The 21,180-nt window shown below is 39.3% G+C and overlaps 1 long non-coding RNA gene across 1 annotated transcript; it reads right to left on the bottom strand.

The window, feature by feature from the left end:
* Positions 1 to 4,787: 4,787 nt before the first annotated feature.
* LOC111879863 (uncharacterized) lies at positions 4,788 to 5,511 on the bottom strand. Its single transcript, XR_002846256.2, has 2 exons — positions 5,124 to 5,511; positions 4,788 to 5,027 (listed from the first exon to the last, which is right to left on the bottom strand). It is a non-coding gene; the product is annotated as an uncharacterized LOC111879863 (long non-coding RNA).
* Positions 5,512 to 21,180: the final 15,669 nt, after the last annotated feature.

The following is a 21,180-nucleotide window of genomic DNA, read 5'->3' on the forward strand; positions in this document are numbered from 1 at the left end:
CAAAATTCACAAGACGCCCTTACCACATGTCGTCAACTTGTTAGCTATTCAACTTGCACACCACCAACCAATGGGAGAAAAGTTGGAAAACACACAAATCGACCACTCTTGCTCACTCGCTAAGTTGATTTGGTTGTGGTTGTTGACAACCTAACTCAAAATCTAATGAATTTGAACTTCAACGAAAACAATAAGTAGGCTATAAATCTCAACATACCTTAAGTAGTTATTAGGTGAGTTCTTTTTAGTACAGATAGCAAAAGACAAAATTATTTATGTACTTTCAAAATATCATAAATTTATTTTTAAATATTGATTCTATTTGAAGGTCGTCATGAAGAAGTCGGTGTTAGAGGAAGAAGTGAGAATATTAGCATTAATGAATTATCGAATTGGTTTTTGAATATTTTTGAACAATTGAACTTTGTATGAATGTTTTTATTTTTCAGTTTTATTTGAATGTTAATGACTTTATGACTTTATGTTAATGATTTTAATCATTTAATGACTTTGTGTTGGAAAACCTCATTTTTTTAAAAACGTGTTGTTTATTTATTAAACGAGTCATGCGGGTGGGTTCGACCCACTAATCTGTGAATTAACGAACTCATATAGTTAAACAGATTAAAAGGGTTGGGTTGGGTTGAAGTTTTCAACCCGCCAACCCATATATTATATGGATTAGATTGAATTTATGTTTTCTGACTCGTGAATCCAAACACAACCCGATTGTCAAACTTATTATTAACCACCATCTTCATATTTCCCTCGTTCACAAGACATCCAACATACCCTATAAAATGGATTCATCATGGTTTGAAACTATATACAAAATACGTTTTCAGGTATGTCATATATCTTATGATTTACCAAAAAATTGTTAAAAGATATCTTTTCTAAGGAGTACAAAATATAATTTCAAGGACATTTTTTATATAATTTCAACATAATGGTGATTTTATGAGATATGTGGAATATGAAATTGGTGGTTTATAGTATATACTATTGATGAGTTTATATGTTTTGTTAAAATTTAGCAATACTGTTAATAAATTTATAAAAATAAAAACAAAAAATAATAAAAAAGGTAAATTCCACATAATTAGTTAAGTCTATATGAAAATTCGATTTTGATACTATATTATTTTTGTCTTAAGTTTGATATTCTATTTTTCAAATTGTTACAATTTTGACATCTTAACTGACCAATTAAATTGTCTCTTTATATGACAATTATGATGACATGACATTCTACTGACCAATTAAATCGTCTGTTTATATGACAATTATGATGACATGACATTCTACTGACCAATTAAATTGTCTGTTTATATGACAATTATGATGACATGACATTCTGATATACCATGATGATGTGATATTTTGACTGAAATCACATTTTAGATGTCAACATTTTAAAAGATATGATAATTTTCTAAAATACAATGACTTTTGTGCAACTTTGTATAATTATATATTCTCTAAAATATAATGACTTATAAGAAGATTTAGTTTAGGGCTGTCAAATTGTACCACGGAAAACCAACCAACATGCTACCAACCGAACCAAAAAAGTTGTAGCCAACATATTTGGTAGCTAACATGTTTGGTTGGTAGTACCGTACTAATTGAACAATCCGATAGCTTCACTGATTATGTACATATTTAATTTAGTATAGTATTATTTGAATATAAAAGTCATATTGATAAGATGAATCTTATATCTAAGAGCACAATAATCATTATATTTTGTAAAAATTATCACAAAAATTAATTTATTTTTAATCATATTTAATTTAGTATAGTATTATTTGAATATAAAAATTATATTGATAAGATGAATCTTATATCTAAGAGCATAATAATCACTATATTTTGTAAAAGTTATCACAAAAATCAATTTATTTTAGTTTTTTTATTAATCAATTTTGACACGTAAAAAAAAGTGTGATAACTGATAAAATCAACATAAAAAAGTGTGATAACTGATAAAATCAACATATCATACAGATTTGTAACAAATTGAACCAATTATAAACTATAAATACAACAGATTAAAAACCTAATTTTCATCTAATGACTTTTGTGGAATTTACAAATAAAAAAAACAAGAAATCCACAAATAAACAATGATTTGTAGGTTCAAAGTCAACAACCAATAACCAAACCATTTTTTACTCCTAAATGTTAACAAACATTCTTCCATTGTTATAAACTTCGTTGCTTTCTGAAAAGGAAAAAAAGAAAAAAAAATCGTAAAACTTGATGTTTGTTTCTAAATATGAATGGTTTAGTATTTGAAAACTTAAAAAAGTATTAATGGTTTCTAATAATTAAAAAATTAATGCTAATACCCATGGATTATCGCAACACAATATATGGTAAGAAATATTCAATGCAATACTCTAAGGCTAAGTGGAGTGGCTCATCAAATACACTCGTCAAACTTGCTAAGCAACTTGGAACACCGCCCCCTATCGCTCGCTAGAGGGCTTGCCACCGGAGACTCGTCACTGTGTTGCTGAGAAGAGAGAGAAGGTGAGAAATGAATGTTATTGGTCCGGAGGCCTACCGTAAACAACCTACTCGCGACCTGTAACCACCATCCAGATGGAGAACAGAAAGGGAGAGCCAAAGGGGAAAAAACGATGTTCGTCGTTGCTCACTATCACATCACTGTGAATAGCCTCGTTTTAGGCAGTCGACAATTTACTCTCTTTCCTTTCACTGTCGGAAAGACGACCTTCGTCGTTGCTCCTTCAGACTACCGTTACCAACCTCAATCGGTGGCTAGGGTTTACTAAACATGAGAAAAACGTCATGAAGTGAAAATCAGGTCGTGAAGATCCACACGTCGTCATTTATCTCCGTCAAAATTTTAATAGCCTATATCGAGTGTCCTTTCATTTACCTACCAATGTGGGATTTTAATGAGTCTCTTAATTTATTTTTTACAATTATTTCCCATGTAATAAAAAATATTCCTCATTAACAACATATAATGTTATTATTTTTATAAATCTAATTCAAAAAAAATCTGAGTGATTTCATTTTAGATCATAAATGTTTTGTTGAAGTTTTATTTTCCTTGTTGTTTAATCTAAGTCGTTATCACAATTTTTTTGTGTTTATATTAATCAGATAAATTAAAAGTAATTAAATAATTATTAAAAAAATCAAAAGTAATAAAAAATAGTTTTCAAATAATCATTACTTAAAAGTAATAAGAAATCATTATACAATTATTAATACATTCTCTAAATAAAATTCATTTAATATTTATGCACAAAAAAGTTTCTATATTAAGATAAAGTAATTAAATTAAATTAGAAAATGAAAAAAGAAATTGAATGTTAGGAGTGTTACTAATAGGGATGAGCATTAGAACCGCCGGAACCGGAACCGGAACCGGAATTGGTAATAAGTCCGGTCATCGGTTCTCCATTTTTATGAAAACCGGTCCCGGTTCTAAAGACCGGAACAGGTTTGACATTTTTTTCATTTTTTAAAATGCGTATGATTTCGCTCATATGAAGTCGAAATTATTTGATTTTTTTTCCAACATGTAATTTGGAGTTTGTAATTTATTTTTGACGGTACAAACATATGTTTTTGTTAGATATGGAATCAGACACATGCCCCGAAAAAAAACATATCGATGTTGCGTTTTTTTTATTTCAGCATTATTTTTTTGTTTTTTTGAATATGTCCCATTTTTTAAATGTGTATAACTCATTCATATGACGTCAGAATTATTTAAATTTTTTTCCAGCACGTAATTTGATGTTTGTAGTTCATTTTAGACTATAAAAACACATATTTTGGTTAGATATTGAATTAGTTATAGACCCCGGAAGACAACATATCAGTGCTGCGTTTTTTCTGTTTCGGCATTTTTTATTTTTTTGGAATCTGTCCCCGCTTTTAAAATGCGCTTAACTTACTCATATGAAGTCAGAATTACTTGATTCTTTTTTCATCATGTAATTTAATGTTTGTACTTCAATTTAGAATGTAAAAGTCATAATTTGGTTAAATATTGAATCATTTACAAGTTCTAGAAGATAACATATAATCTATAGTATTTCAACCGGTTCTATTTTGAAAATAACCGAAAAACCGGAACCGGAACCGAAACAGGCGCTAGAACCGGCGGTCCGGTTCCCGGTTCTTATAATATAGGAAAACCGGTTCCGGTTCCAAAGCTCATCCCTAGTTACTAGGGTGTTAGAAATGTTACAGACCCCGTGATAGAAATTCTACTGCTGCCTTTAGCCTCACAAAGAAGAAAAGTTGGATCATACACATTCAGAACTTACAAATATTATTGAACATGGCTAGGTTGTCTTGTGAGTAAGCTTTGCAATCGACTCCTTATCTATTTTCAATACAAATTCACAAGTCTTTTATAAGATGCAATGAAAACTCCATTTCTAGCATGAAGAATATGCACCAGAGAAAACAATGGTAGATGGAGCACAATAGTAGCCAATGAATAAAGCTTTTATCAAATCCTCATAACTAAACATCTTCCTAGAGCCAATCTCAACCCTACCTAATGCTACAAATAGATATGAGAGAATTTGATAATTCATTTTGTAATATTGAAAACAAAACAGATTGGTCCCGATAACACTTCTCATTTTGTGAATTTCAACCCAATTTTGAGATTGGGTTTTGATTAAATGTAACACAAATTAATTTCACTTTGACGGATCTTGATCGAAGGTTCTAAAATAGATTTGAATTCAAACAATTTGCTAGGTTTCAAAATCCAGATCCATGAATTGGGAAATTAACTAAACTCGCACCATTAAAATAACAGAATCCAAAAACCATAACAAAACTAAACAGTACTGATTACGACATGTTCGAATAGAAAAATATGAAACGGAAATTGACACGATGGTGATGATTCCTTCAAAAAGTCTGGCAGATTATTATTCCAAACAAACATATTATTACTTAGATCTCTGCCTCATCTTTCGGCGCTTCCTCTTCAATCTCCTCATTCTCTTCTTCTTCCACTGACGAATTACAAATCAACCAATTTCATCAAAAAGAATTCAATTAACACATATGTAAACAAAAAACAGTTGATAATTCACAGCAGGAGAACTTACCTTGGCTCTCATGGTGATCGGATAGCTTGGGTTTGTTGTGTTTTTCCTTTTTCAGTTATAAAACCCTAGCCGACGGTATAATGAAAGAAAGGGGATGGGGTGGGGCTATTTAGCGAACCCTAAATCTTAATGGACGGCCCAATGGATCCGGGTTTGCAATCTCTGGGGTTAAACAATTTACATAAAAGCCCAATTTGGTTAGTTATTTTTGTCCGGCTCCTAAGTCCTAAAATCTAAATGTTTTACATTTTCAATGGTCGTAAAAAGGAATATATACAAACAACGATTGTTCGAACAAACGAATAAATACAAACAGATAAACAAACGAATTTTTATGTTTATTTTCATTCGTTTAACAAGTTATATTAATCATATTCGTTCGTTTATGTTTATGAACATATTAAACAAACATAAACAAAAAAAAAATAAATATACACAACTGAACATATATGAACATAAATAAATTTAAATGAACGAACGAGGTTATGATTTATGCTCGTTCTTTTAACTAAACGAGTGAGAATTTTTGTTTGTGTTCATATGCGTTTATTTATTAAATAAACGAACATAAGCGAACGGTTCATTGAATGTTCGGTTCGTTTACAGCCTCACTTAAAATTATAACCATCTTATTGTTTTATTAACTTTAACTTATAATTAAATAACATCTTCAATAGTTAACCTTTTTTAATAGTTTTTTCTTTAATTTTAAATAATTTATCCTTATCAATTTAAAATGTTCTATAAAATTTTCTCAATTTAATTAGTCTTTTTTAAACGCACAACATATTTTAGTACATATATTATAATAATTATTATTATTAGAAAAAAAATTATATTTGGTTTTTATTATATAAACGTAAAATACGAAAAAAGTAACGTGTCATAGTTATAAAAAATATTGAAAATGTTATACAATCGATATACATTTATATTTCAAAAATAAAACGTTGTTAAATATCTGATTGAATAAGTAACTACTAAATAAATTAAAAATATTTAAAACAACATTATATACTTTAAACCCTTAACTCATAAAAGTTTTATATAGACGTAGTGGGTAAACGATCAACAAGTTGCGTCATTAACCTTTTTTGGATGACAAAACTAATTATTTTAGAAACAACATCCATAGATTTTGGTGTCATAACATTATTATGCATGACCTGTTGGACGCTATTGAGTAGCTCCAAATCATTTAGCGCAAGGAAACCGAAAGTATCAAACACAAAATGTATAAGCGTGTGTTGATTTTTCATGCATGTTTTTTCATATTTTGCCACTTTGCATTAGACAACTTTTAAGAAAGTCTGCTCCATAATGAAAACCCAACTCCCCAAACCCACAATAGGGGAAACCCATGTTAGATCCACACATACATGGTTCCCTTACTTGGTTGTCCTAAAAACATAAGTCCTTTTAGCCTGACCCCATACTTGCATGTAGTTGTACTTCTGTGGTGGCTCATTAATATAGTTGTCAAGGTGGGCGTAAAAATAAGGACTCAAAGTTTTTCCTCCTCTGATGTAAAAATCCATAGATGTCTCCCCAACTCGATCATGCTGCAGAAGCAGGATACGCCTCCCAAACGAAAAGTAAAGACTGATCTATCCGCCCAACTCCTCGACTTCTTGTTGGAGCGGACTGTCAAAAAGAACTCCCAATATAGCTCCTTGTAGACCATCTCCCGAACCCCAAAAATTTGCCGCCATTCGTGGCAGACAAAAATCTCAAGACCGCTGTAACAACTCAAAATTTTCAAACAAATTTTTCATTTTAAAAACATAATTGTTTCCGTTTTAAACAAGGCATAAATGGCTTAATTATTCTGTCAAATACAATTATTCAAAATCCCAAGATCATAAAGACAATCTTCAGTGTGTATCGATCATGTCGGCGCCTTCCCACGGTCCTCGCTAGTACCTGAAATACATGCACAACAACTGTAAGCATAAATGCTTAGTGAGTTCCCCAATATACAACTTACGCACATACGCCTTTCCAGGCCCGACCTTTCGGTCCATGTGTCTCAGGGGACTTCCGTCCCTGCTGGGTAAACCTTCCGGCCTTACCCACGCCGACCTTCCGGTCCATCACACATCATATCGCCTTCCGGCCCATAATATAATCGCCTTCCGGCCCATAACATACATAGCACACATAACAAATAATTTACCACATATAGCATACATATCACATATCATATCCGACCTTCCGGTCACACAGTCAAACCCTTCCGGGTACAGTATAGTGAGAAGACTCACCTCGTAGAAGCTGAACGCTAGCAATTCCCGAAATGACTCGTGCACAACCGACGAGCTACAACCTCCCTATAGCATTTCATATCTCATTAATACTTATATCTTCTAAGTGTGACTATCCCTAAGAAGTCAGACTTAGGTCAACTCTGGTCAACGGTCAACTGTCAACTCGACCGGACTCGACGAGTACCATGACGACTCGGCGAGTCTGGACGTCTTCCAACTTTCTGAGATTCCTTATCTACTCGTCGAGTACCCTCCTCGACCCGACGAGTTACTCCTGGAAGAATCGCGGGGCCACCCCGACTCCACTCGCCGAGTCTGAAGAACAACTCGGCGAGTCCTAGTAAATCTTCAAGCTACTCGCCGAGTCTGAAGAACAACTCGGCGAGTCCATGCCATGCAGACGAGTAACTGCTTCCTGAGATAGGTCTCGTCCCGAATTTCACATGCATGGGACCTGCTGGACCTCTAAAGGTCCTACTACAAGATTATAGTCGTGGGTAACAGGGCACTACTTCATCTAATCACTAAATGGGTTCTATAAACCCTAATTTCATAAATACATCAATATAGCAGAGCACACACGAATTCTTACCTGGATGATGTATTCTCTGTATTCCCAATCCTCAGAATGTGACCCCTTGCTGCTCCTTTAGCCAATCCTTTCTCTTCCTTGCACAACCACTCTTCTATAACCAACAATGGCCTAAGATCCTTGCTCCAGCTGCACCCAATCGTTCTAGGGTTCTTCTCAGAAGGCTAAAACGAACAATGACGGCCAATGAGTCCCTTTTATACGTCCCAAACCTGAACGGTTAGGGTTTCCGTTAAACAGCGTCGACTCGCCGAGTCCATACCTGGACTCGTCGAGTCCAGTCGCGATCCCGCGACCAAGTCTGCGATCCTACTCGGCGAGTCTAGGCCCCAACTCGCCGAGTCTCCTCTTAAATCACCCAAAAACATAATTTAAACAATACCTGAGATTTCGGGCTGTTACAACTCTCCCCCACTTGGATTAGACTTCGCCCTCGAAGTCTCACTCCGCAAATAGTTCCGGATGCTGCTCCCGCATCTCGCGTTCCGGTTCCCAAGTCATTTCCGATCCCTTACGGTGTTGCCATTGAACCAACACCAAGGGTACCTCCTTGTTCCTCAGAACCTTGATCTTCCGATCTCTGATCGCCACTGGTCTCTCCGCGTAATTCAGGCTCGCATCCACCTGAATATCCTCCAATGGAACCACTGCCGACTCGTCGGCTATGCACTTCCTCAGCTGCGACACATGAAAAGTGTCGTGGATCTGACCCAACTCTGCTGGCAATTCCAACCGGTAGGCTACCCGACCTATTCTTGCAATCACACGAAATGGCCCAATATACCGGGGCCCCAACTTGCCTCTCTTCCTGAACCGAATCACTCCTTTCCAAGGAGAGACCTTCAGGAGAACGAAGTCGCCGACCTGAAATTCAAGCTCGGATCGGCGCCTGTCTGCATAACTCTTCTGTCGACTCTGGGCAGTCAATAACCTTTGCCTCACTCGCTGAATCTGCTCTGTCGTCTGGAGCACGATCTCTGTGCTGCCCATCACTCTCTGTCCCACCTCTCCCCAGCAAATGGGGGTCCGACACCTCCTACCATACAATAGCTCGAAAGGTGGCATACCAATGCTCGAATGATGGCTGTTGTTGTAGGAGAACTCTGCCAATGGTAAATACGCATCCCAACTACCCCCGAAGTCTAACACACACGCTCGGAGCATGTCCTCCAGCGTCTGAATCGTCCGCTCGCTCTGACCGTCTGTCTGGGGATGGTATGCGGTACTAAAATGCAATTTAGTACCCAGCTCCTCATGGAATTTCTTCCAGAACCTGGAAGTGAAGCGCACATCGCGGTCTGACACAATCGAAATCGGCACCCCGTGCCGAGATACCACCTCTCTCACGTATATCTCTGCTAACTTTTCCGCTGAAGAACTCTCACTGATGGCAAGGAAGTGTGCACTCTTCGTCAACCTATCCACAATCACCCAAATTGCGTCAACTCCCCTAGCAGTCCTTGGCAATTTGGTGATAAAATCCATAGTGATCTGTTCCCACTTCCACTCGGGGATCTCCAATGGCTGCAACTTGCCATGCGGTCTCTGGTGTTCGGCCTTAACCCTACGGCAGGTCAAGCACCTCTCAACGAACCATGCTACGTCCCTCTTCATACAGGGCCACCAATATTCCTTCCTTAAATCCAAATACATCTTTGTAGCACCGGGATGGATCGAGAATTTCGATTTATGAGCCTCTTCCATCAACGTAATACGCGTACCGCCCACGAACGGCACCCAAATCCGACCCTGAAACGTCATAAGGCCTCGACTATCCTTGACAAACTCTGAGATTAACCCCACAACCCGCTCTTTCTTCCGCATTTCTGGTCGCACAGCCTCTGCCTGGGCTTCACGAACAGCGTCCAACACTGGAGTCATCACAGTTAGTCTCAAGCATACATCTCGCAATGGAGTGCTCTCCGCCCTGCGGCTCAATGCATCGGCTACCACATTAGCCTTGCCTGGGTGGTACAGGATCTCACAATCATAATCCTTGACCACATCCAACCACCTCCTCTGACGCATATTTAGGTTGGGCTGATCCATCAAATACTTCAGACTCTTATGGTCCGTGTAAATCGTACATTGAACTCCATACAAGTAGTGACGCCAAATCTTGAGAGCGAACACTACTGCCCCCAACTCTAAATCATGCGTGGGATATCTCGCCTCATGAGGCTTCAGCTGCCTCGACGCATAAGCTATCACATGACCCCTCTGCATCAACACTGCACCCAATCCCGAAATCGATGCATCGCAATATACCACGAAATCTTCCATCCCTTCTGGGAGAGCTAATACCGGGGCTTCGCACAATCTCTGGCGAAGTGTCTCAAAGGAGGTCTGCTGCTCGGGCCCCCACGAGAATGCCACACCCTTCCGGGTCAATCTGGTGAGTGGCACTGCGATCTTGGAGAAATCCTTGATAAATCTCCGATAATACCCTGCCAACCCAAGGAAACTTCTAATCTCAGAGGGTGACTTCGGCACCTCCCAACTCATCACCGCCTCAACCTTGGTTGGATCGACCAATATCCCTTTCTGATTAACCACATGTCCTAGAAATTGGACCTCCCGTAACCAGAAGTCACATTTGGAGAACTTTGCATAAAGCTTCTCCGACCTCAATACCTCAAGGACCTCCCTCAAATGCTCCTCATGCTGCTCTCTAGATCTCGAATACACCAGAATGTCGTCGATAAATACAATCACTGACCGATCCAACATCGGCCTGCATACCCTGTTCATGAGATCCATGAACACAGCCGGGGCATTGGTGAGTCCAAAAGGCATCACCACAAACTCATAATGCCCATATCGCGTCCTAAACGCCGTCTTCTGGACGTCTTCATCCCGTACTCTCACCTGATGGTATCCTGACCTCAGATCGATCTTGGAAAACCAAGATGCTCCCTGCAACTGATCGAATAAGTCATCGATCCTAGGCAACGGGTAACGGTTCTTGACCGTTAGCTTGTTCAACTCCCGGTAATCAATGCACATCCGATGTGAACCATCCTTCTTCTTGACGAACAGAATGGGTGCTCCCCATGGCGAGCTGCTCGGCCGAATGAATCCCTTTCCCAGCAACTCCTGGAGTTGCGAGGACAACTCTTGCATCTCTGGAGGTGCAAGACGATAGGGCACTTTAGCAATAGGCGCGGCCCCCGGAACCAGATCGATACCAAACTCTACTTGCCTCACAGGAGGTACTCCCGGCAGTTCCTCGGGAAAAACATCTGAAAACTCACGCACCACAGGGACCTCCTTAACTGACTTCGGTCTCTCGGAAACCTCCCGCGTATCCGTCACATACGCCACAAAACCCTTACAGCCCTGCTGTAGACACTGCCTCGCCCTAGCGGCCGAACAAAAAGCTGATCCTGAACGGGTACCCTCACCGTACACCGAAAGAACTCCCCCACTATGGTCTCGTATGGTTACCAACTGACGCTCGCAGTCGATGACAGCGCCGAATCGGCTCAACCAGTCCATGCCCACGATAACACAGACATCCCCCATCGCAATAGGAATCAGGTCAATCGGGAATTCAACCCCGAAAATCTCTAGTACACATCCCCGAAGAACCTCCGTAGCACGAATCACCTTCTCGTCAGCTATAGAAACTCTCAAAGGTCGACTCAACGACTCACGACTAACGCCGATATGCTGACTAAAGGCTAAGGACACAAAGGACCTACTCGCACCCGAGTCAAATAACACTAAGGCAGGCACAGAGTTCACAAGGAAAGTACCTACGCACATAATAACATAAGCATAACATATCGACATTAAAATATTTACATGAATTACAACATACCTGCCACAACATCGGGCGCAGCGCGGACCTCTTCCGCAGTCAGCTGAAAGGCTCTTCCCCGAGCCCTCGGGGCCTCGGCCTTCACCGGTCGAGTCGCAGTAACTCCGGCAGCAGGTGCAGATCCCTGAAGAAGCTGAGGGCACTCGGCCTTCCTATGGCCAGTCTGGTTGCAATGAAAGCAAACCGTAAACCCCTTGGGACACTCCCTAGCAATGTGCCCCTCCTTGCCACACTTGTAGCAAGCACCTGATCGACATACTCCATCATGACTCTTGCCGCACTTCCCGCAAGTGCGACTCTTCGAACCTCCCGTCCTCGAATCAGCGGACTTGGTCCGCTTGGCTGCCGGCTGGGACTGAGCCGGTCGCCGGTCCACCCGCTGAATCTCAGCCTCCTCCCGAGCCTGGGTCTCCAACTCGATCTCCCGCTTCCTGGCATTCGCCTGAAGCTCAGCAAAAGTATGGTAAGTGGAGTTTGACACAAACTCCCGGATCTCCCTCCTCAGAACACCCAAGTACCGGCTCATCCGAGCCTGCTCTGTGGCCACCAGCTCGGGGCAAAACATCGCCCTCTCATGGAACTTCCGCGTGATCGCCGCCACCGAATCAGTACCCTGCTTGAGGGTTAAGAACTCCTGAACCAATCGTTCCCGCTCCACCGGGGGAACGTACTCATCCCTGAACATGGTAGTGAACCCCTCCCATGTCACTGCCGCAGTCTCTGCCAAAGTGAAGTTCGCTGTCACGAACTTCCACCAGTCCTTTGCTCCCAGACGGAGCTGGTTCAAAGCGAACCGTACCCTCAGGTGCTCCGGGCATGAACAAGTGTAGAAGCACCCCTCTATATCTGCGATCCACCTCATCGCAGCAATCGGATCCTGCGTCCCATCGAACTCTGGTGGCTTCGTGTTGCTGAACTCTCGGAACAGCAATGAATCACCCCCCTGTGGCCTAGCAGCGGCCACAGCTGCGGTAGCTGCAGCGGTTGCAGCCTCAGTCAATGCGGCGTACCGCTCGTCGAACGTCTCCATCAGGGTGGTCTTGATAGACCCAAACATCTCCGGGATCTCAGCCCGGATCGCCGCCGCCACCTCCTCGTGGATCATCTGACGAATATCCTCGTCACTCACACCGCTCGTACTTGCTCCGTGACGCGGTCTAACCATGATGTCTCTGAAATACAACATAAAACTATCAGAGATTCTACCGAGTATAATCGTACTCGACACGCAACCCTACTCAGTCCCAGATATCCAGGGTTTCTTACTTGGGCCTCCCACTGACCCGGTGTCCTCGGTAGTACGGGCCCAATACTACCGACCACACCGCATCAATGTTCATCCCAAGTCCTCCTCCCCAAACTCCGGATAGTGAGTACTCTACTTCTGATACGCTCTATCTACCCGCATACTAGCAAAGCATCTCATATAGGCAACTTCCCTAGACTAAGGCATCACAAATCAGGCCACTCTAGTCCTATCATGAATACCTAGTCTTCTAGCATGCATAACAATTCATATCATATAATATTGTAAGGTATTTTGGGGAATCTTTACCGTTCGGGCGCTGACTGATCGTACACACTGCTTCTTTCTTGCTTACCACAAAACCATTTACAAAAGTTTATGCCTTTATTTGAAAAGTTTCCTCAAATCCTCGGTTTGAGTTCGGTTACCCCCTAAGGTGCACCCGAATCTCTCAAACCAAGGCTCTGATACCAATTGTAACAACTCAAAATTTTCAAACAAATTTTTCATTTTAAAAACATAATTGTTTCCGTTTTAAACAAGGCATAAATGGCTTAATTATTCTGTCAAATACAATTATTCAAAATCCCAAGATCATAAAGACAATCTTCAGTGTGTATCGATCATGCCGGCGCCTTCCCACGGTCCTCGCTAGTACCTGAAATACATGCACAACAACTGTAAGCATAAATGCTTAGTGAGTTCCCCAATATACAACTTACGCACATACGCCTTTCCAGGCCCGACCTTTCGGTCCATGTGTCTCAGGGGACTTCCGTCCCTGCTGGGTAAACCTTCCGGCCTTACCCACGCCGACCTTCCGGTCCATCACACATCATATCGCCTTCCGGCCCATAATATAATCGCCTTCCGGCCCATAACATACATAGCACACATAACAAATAATTTACCACATATAGCATACATATCACATATCATATCCGACCTTCCGGTCACACAGTCAAACCCTTCCGGGTACAGTATAGTGAGAAGACTCACCTCGTAGAAGCTGAACGCTAGCAATTCCCGAAATGACTCGTGCACAACCGACGAGCTACAACCTCCCTATAGCATTTCATATCTCATTAATACTTATATCTTCTAAGTGTGACTATCCCTAAGAAGTCAGACTTAGGTCAACTCTGGTCAACGGTCAACTGTCAACTCGACCGGACTCGACGAGTACCATGACGACTCGGCGAGTCTGGACGTCTTCCAACTTTCTGAGATTCCTTATCTACTCGTCGAGTACCCTCCTCGACCCGACGAGTTACTCCTGGAAGAATCGCGGGGCCACCCCGACTCCACTCGCCGAGTCTGAAGAACAACTCGGCGAGTCCTAGTAAATCTTCAAGCTACTCGCCGAGTCTGAAGAACAACTCGGCGAGTCCATGCCATGCAGACGAGTAACTGCTTCCTGAGATAGGTCTCGTCCCGAATTTCACATGCATGGGACCTGCTGGACCTCTAAAGGTCCTACTACAAGATTATAGTCGTGGGTAACAGGGCACTACTTCATCTAATCACTAAATGGGTTCTATAAACCCTAATTTCATAAATACATCAATATAGCAGAGCACACACGAATTCTTACCTGGATGATGTATTCTCTGTATTCCCAATCCTCAGAATGTGACCCCTTGCTGCTCCTTTAGCCAATCCTTTCTCTTCCTTGCACAACCACTCTTCTATAACCAACAATGGCCTAAGATCCTTGCTCCAGCTGCACCCAATCGTTCTAGGGTTCTTCTCAGAAGGCTAAAACGAACAATGACGGCCAATGAGTCCCTTTTATACGTCCCAAACCTGAACGGTTAGGGTTTCCGTTAAACAGCGTCGACTCGCCGAGTCCATACCTGGACTCGTCGAGTCCAGTCGCGATCCCGCGACCAAGTCTGCGATCCTACTCGGCGAGTCTAGGCCCCAACTCGCCGAGTCTCCTCTTAAATCACCCAAAAACATAATTTAAACAATACCTGAGATTTCGGGCTGTTACAACCGCTATCATCCCGCAAGACACAGGTAAGGAACGACTCCAAACGAGCCGTCAACCTAGACTCGTCCGCCACTCTCCAGGAAATGGTCTGGGGAATACTGATCTTCTTAGACAGAAGAGCAATTAGACGATAGACGAAAGAACTTCGATCAGGTAGATCATCAAGGAACTGTAGGAAAAGAAGGAATGGCCAATTAGGAGGTAGCTGACTTGCAACTTGTCGACCTTGTCTCAACATATTTGTAGTAAAATAGACAAAAGACAGTTAAGATCGAGCTAGATTAGTTAAATACTGCAAGGGGTGTTGAAAAGGGTCGAACACGCAAAGGTGAGCGCTGCGTGCGAGTGCACACGAAACACATGCATTTGCGCGGCGTTCTCCAAGAACACGAAGAACGACAGGTTTGGAAATCGTTGTTTCGTCTAACTTTCAACACAATAACCATATAAGGATATTCGACTAAGCTTATATAACACAAATAAGTAGTCCATTTCGTCTAAAACATCACAAATTTAAGGATTTAGTTAAAAGTTTAGAAAAAAAAATTCAAATTCTAAAAACTCAAAATGAGGAGCAATGGATAAATTAAACTCGAAATTAAGTATATAGGAAGTAAAATCAGCAATATAGATAACTAAATTACTCATCCATTTCATGAAATTTAACCAAAATCTATTAATTAATAAAAACCTCAAAAATCCCTAAAACTTGAAATTAAGCCCAAAATTAAAGCTAGGATTAAGCAGAGATGATACCTGGAAGTAGAAGGGTCGAAAGAGATGAAGTAATCGAAGTTTGGAAGCAAGCGCGAGATGCGTGTGTCGTGCGTGTGGGACGAATCGAGACAAATTATAGGGGCCATGGGAATGTTGGAAAAATGCATAATGAGGCCAAAAATCAACTTTAATGTTGATCTGCTGCAAGTGCACGCGCACGACGTGTGCCCAACGTTCGTATCCAAAATTTTAAAAATTGACACTTTTAATCCCCAATTTTTTTTGATACCTTAGACATTAAAAGCCTTTAGGAGTTTAATCTAATTAGAAGACTAAGGGCAAGGAAGAGAGATTTTTTTGAAATAATAAGAGATTTCCATTCATAATAAGAGTTGATAGGAAAGCAACAATAAATACGGGAACCACATTCATAAATAAGAGTTGCTAGGAAAGTAACAATAATAAGAATTTTCCATATAAGTTGCTAGGAAAGCAACAATAGCATGTCGTAATAGGAAAGAAAACGACAATAAAAGAAAATTTACTAGTAAAGTCTTTATGTAAAAAAGGGAGAAGGAGACTGGTTGCTAGGAAAGCAACTATAACACCCTACAAATGGAAAAAATAGTGTTAACCCCATTAGGAACAACAAGTAACCTTCTTGCTGTCATTTTAGGATAACAACCCTGCAATGCTAACCTTGATTGATCCGACCACCATTAAGACCATGATTCAACGTCAAGTCTCAAATACATTAGAGAATCTCAAAGATAGTAAGGATGAGGGAAGCAATAAGGAAGGTGTTCGAATGACAAAACCTATCAGGATTTTCTTATTAGTAAGCCAAAATGTTTTTATAGAGACAGAGGGGTAGATAGTTTGATAAACTGGATAAAAGAGATAGAGAGAAAGTGTGTCGGTGAACATAGAGTTAAGTTCACAACATGCAATTTATGGGAAGATCTCTCATCTGGTGGAGTATCCAGATCAAGGCTTAAGGCGTAGATGAAGCCTATACAACCCCTGGGAAGAGTTAAAGAAGTAGACGATAAAGGAATTTCGTTCTGGAAGAGACGTGGCACGAGCAGAGTAGGAATTTAGTCATCTTAGCATAAAGGAATTAGGCATGGCCTTCTATATGGTACACTTTGAGTACCCAATCACCATATGCCCTAAGTTGGTCAACTTGAAGATCCAGAAGATCAATACATATCTCTAAGGGTTAGCTCCCCATATCAGGATCGAGGTGCAATCACACCAGCTCAATACCTATGAGGATGCTAAATATTTAGCCTTCAGTATCAAGGAACCGATGATCCAGAACTCAAGGAGTAAGAAGAAGTTCAAAGAGCTTAAGAACAAGTGGGAAGGAATCACCAAGGGCAAATCTAGACAACCCTTGGGGAAGGAAAGAGAGGAAAGGAAGCCTCATGAGAGATCGCCCACTCCATCAAGGGGATACTTGGGAAGAATACCATTGTGTAGTAATTATGGACTTCATCATCTGGGAAAATGTGAAGAGTTTAGATGTAACAACTACGGAAGACCAAGGCACATCACACACGTTTGCAAGACTCAACCGGGTCAGTAAAAGGGAATATTAGGTGTTAGAATAAGAGGTTTATGAAAAGTTTGATAGGAATGATTATGTAATGTTTAACAAGGGAATTGGAAATCCTTGAAGTTGTACTCATTATTAATATAATACAGGTAGTAATAGACAAATAATCGTATAAACCCTTCAAGAAATCCACACCATTATTAAGATAAAATACTTAGGTTTCCTATTGGTGTAAAATAAGGATGAAATCAAATAGAAATTCAAAGACAAAGGTCTCCACCAAGAGGATACTTGGGAAGAATACCCTTGTGTAGTAATTCTGGACTTCATCATTTGGGAAAATGTAAAGAGTTTAGATGTAACAACTAACAACTGCGGAAGACCAAGGCACATTGAACACGTTTTCAAGAATCAACCGGGTCAGTAAAAGGGAATACTGGGTGTTAGAATAAGAGGTTTAGGAAAATTTTGATAGGAATGATTATGTAATGTTTAACAAGCGAATTAGAAGTCCTTGAAGTTGTACACATTATTAATATAAATAGATCTACTTTTGAGTACATGTAGTAATAAACAAATAATCATAGAAACCCTTCCAGAAATCCACACCAATATTAAGATAAAAACTTTAGGTTTCCTATTGGTGTAAAATAAGGATGAAATCAAATAAAATTTCAAAGATAAAGGTTGAGTTCTAATGATAAATTTGAAGAATTAGAAGTATAAAACTAAAAGGGAATTTAGTTGTCTCAGTAAAAAGGAAAATGGATCGATACCCGATTAATAAATCGGTCTCCCTTAATAAGATTACCATAAGGTCCGAATTTCGGGATGAAATTCATAAAATAGGAGGGGAATGCGATAACCGAGAGATTTTCGTCATTAGAGATTAGTATCAAGAAAATGATGATAATAAAGCTTGTTTCATATTTCAATAAAAATATGATCAGTTAGGTAATAATAAATGGGTCAAAAATGAGTGAAAAAAAAAGTTACACCACTTTTAATAATGGTCAATGTATTTGGAAAATACACAACAAAGTGGTCCCAAGGATATAAACTTTGTAAAAATCTGACTCCGATTGGAGGAGTTATGATTTTATAAAAATATAAAAATCAACTGTGTTAATAACGATAGTGTCAAAATGGCACAAAGAAATCAGTTGAGTTTTGGCTAACATCATTAAAAGGAAAATGGTAGTATTCCGAGAGATAAAGACTTTAAAAAGGAAAATGTCAAAAATGGAGTTTGTATGAAGGAGATACGATTTTTAGAAAAACGTAAAATATGGGTTAAAAATAAAAGTTATAGTTTGGCAACGCAATCTTAAGGAAAGTTGTAGTACTAGTAGAGAGCTACACAAATATATAAAGAGGGTAAGAAACAAGATTCATATAAGGAAGATATGAATTTTATAAAAAAAAATTAGAGGTGCACGCCAAGTGCGCACCATGCTTGTCGCGCACGTCTAACATGCAGATTCATCGAGATTAGAGAGACGTGGACCATTAGAAGTGTTTCATGTGGCAAACTATGGATGGAGACACAAGTCGAGTGCATGTTGCGCGTGAAGTGCGTCGCGTGCACAAGCACTATAAATAGAAGTGCTCACTTTCTCATTTCTTCACACCTAAAACTCTTTATCTCTATCCCATAAGCTATTTCAGAAGTCTTCCCAATGCAATAGCATGTATGCTTCAGATTACGCTACAAGAGTGAGTGCACGACCCCATTTTACGGTTTTAAAAGTTTTACGGGGGGGGGGGGGAATACATGCTTATCAAACTACTTTATTAAAATATATTTATACCTATAAATATCAATCATTTTATAAAACATGAAACCTTATGATAATGTATGTGACATCCCCATTTTCACGGCCACAAAAAGACCGATTTGTTTATGATTTGTTTTATAAAATCAGAGTAATCCTTTGATTAAAAGAGTTGAGGAATTTGTTTCCAAAACAAAATATAATAAAAATTTATCAAAACATTTCTTAAAGAAATGTATTTTCATTAAATAACAAAATCTCGGGATGTCATGTTCCGATACAGACCAAAAGCATAAACAATACTAAATAGACCTTACAACAGTTATTTACAACAACTGGTCTATATCCAAAATATCTTGATAAGTCATCCAACTTGTGTACTGGTGCCACTACCTGTAATACAAAGAAAAACTGAGTGGGTCAGGCTTGGGGGCCTGGTGAGCATATATGGTTTTCAACCCACAATAATATAATCATTATATTCAATCATCAAACAATCAACCAATTACCCATCCCCATTATTTCATTTAATTCTTAAGAATTTACCCTAAGAATTAGTTATCCTTCACTCATTCATTCTTAAGAATTAACCTAAGGAATTGGCACAAAGTTCATTGCTGCCCGAGGTCCATACAACAAGCACTAAATCCATAACTGCCAAGGTTTATACAACTGGTAAACACGTAGTTTAAAACATCTAGTAAACACTCAGTTCAAAATACTTAATGAACACCTAGTTCAAAAAACACCTAGTTCAAATATACCTGGTAAACACATAGTTCAAAACATATAGTGAACACACAGTTCAAAATTACTTTAATGAACAGTATCACTTAATGAACATATAGTTCAAAACACCTACATGCTACGAACCTGTTAACTTTCCTTTGGATTGTCTAGAAAAGTCTGTGGTTGTCATCTATATTCCACTAGTTAACTGGAACATCATTATCATCAAAACTTCTCATTATTTTATTTCGTCTCACATCAACTATTTCATCTACCCATGTGCTACCCAACATATTTGTAGATACAAATACAAATACTGTTTAAAATTTAAATAATTCTAAATAGGTATAAATCATTCAATAAACATCCATCTCAAATAAACAAATAATATAAAATCCCATAACATGTATTTTATAGAAGATACTTCATATCTATGTGTCAGATGAAAATGACTACACACTAGAGATGAGATTTAGAACCGGAAAACCGGACCGGAACCAAAATTGGACCGGAACCGGAACCGTTAGAACCAGAATATATAGAACCGGTTCCGGTTCCGGGTTTAAAAATTGTCTTTATCTGGGTTCCGGGTAATTCGGGTTTGGGTCCATCGGGTCCGGGTAAACCGGGTCTAAAAACCGAAACCGGTGTTAGGAACCAGAACCACTTTTAGGCCGGAAACGATTTTTGTGAAACGTTTAAAAGATGCATATATCATTCGTTTCAACTCCGGTTGACATTAGGTTTTTTCCAACATGTAGTTTAGACTTTGTACATGATTTTAGATTATAAATTTACCATTTTTTGTTTTATATTCATTGACTTACAGTCCCCCAAAGTCGAGATATCAAAGTTGGAAGTTTTTAGTTTTTCAGTTTTTTTGTATTCGGTGAAAGTTTTAAAACATACATACAGTCCTCCGAAGTCGGGATATCAAAACTGAAATTTTTTAACTTTTCAGCTATTTGTTTTTGTACTTTGTATTCTGTGAAAATGTTAACACATGCATATCTTATTGGTTTAAAGTCGGATCGACATGCGATTTTTTCCAGAGTGTATTTTAGAGTTTGTGCATAATTTTAGACTATAATTTTGTTAATTTTGGTTTCATATTCAATAAGTTACAGTCCCCCAAAGTCGGGATATCAATATGAAAATTTTCAAAGTTCAACCCATTAAGTAGTAAATGATTACCATAAAATTCCAGTTTTTCTAGATTTTCCGGTTCTAAACCCAGTTTATCTAGCTCCAACCTACCCACTTTGATGTTTCCGGGTTTTCCGGTTCTAGACCCACTTTACCCAGTACCGTACCCGAAACCGAACCGGAACCGGTTCCTATATACCGGTCC

The sequence above is a fragment of the Lactuca sativa genome, chromosome 2 (assembly GCF_002870075.4).
Source record: "Lactuca sativa cultivar Salinas chromosome 2, Lsat_Salinas_v11, whole genome shotgun sequence".
NCBI classification, from domain to species: Eukaryota; Viridiplantae; Streptophyta; class Magnoliopsida; order Asterales; family Asteraceae; genus Lactuca; species Lactuca sativa.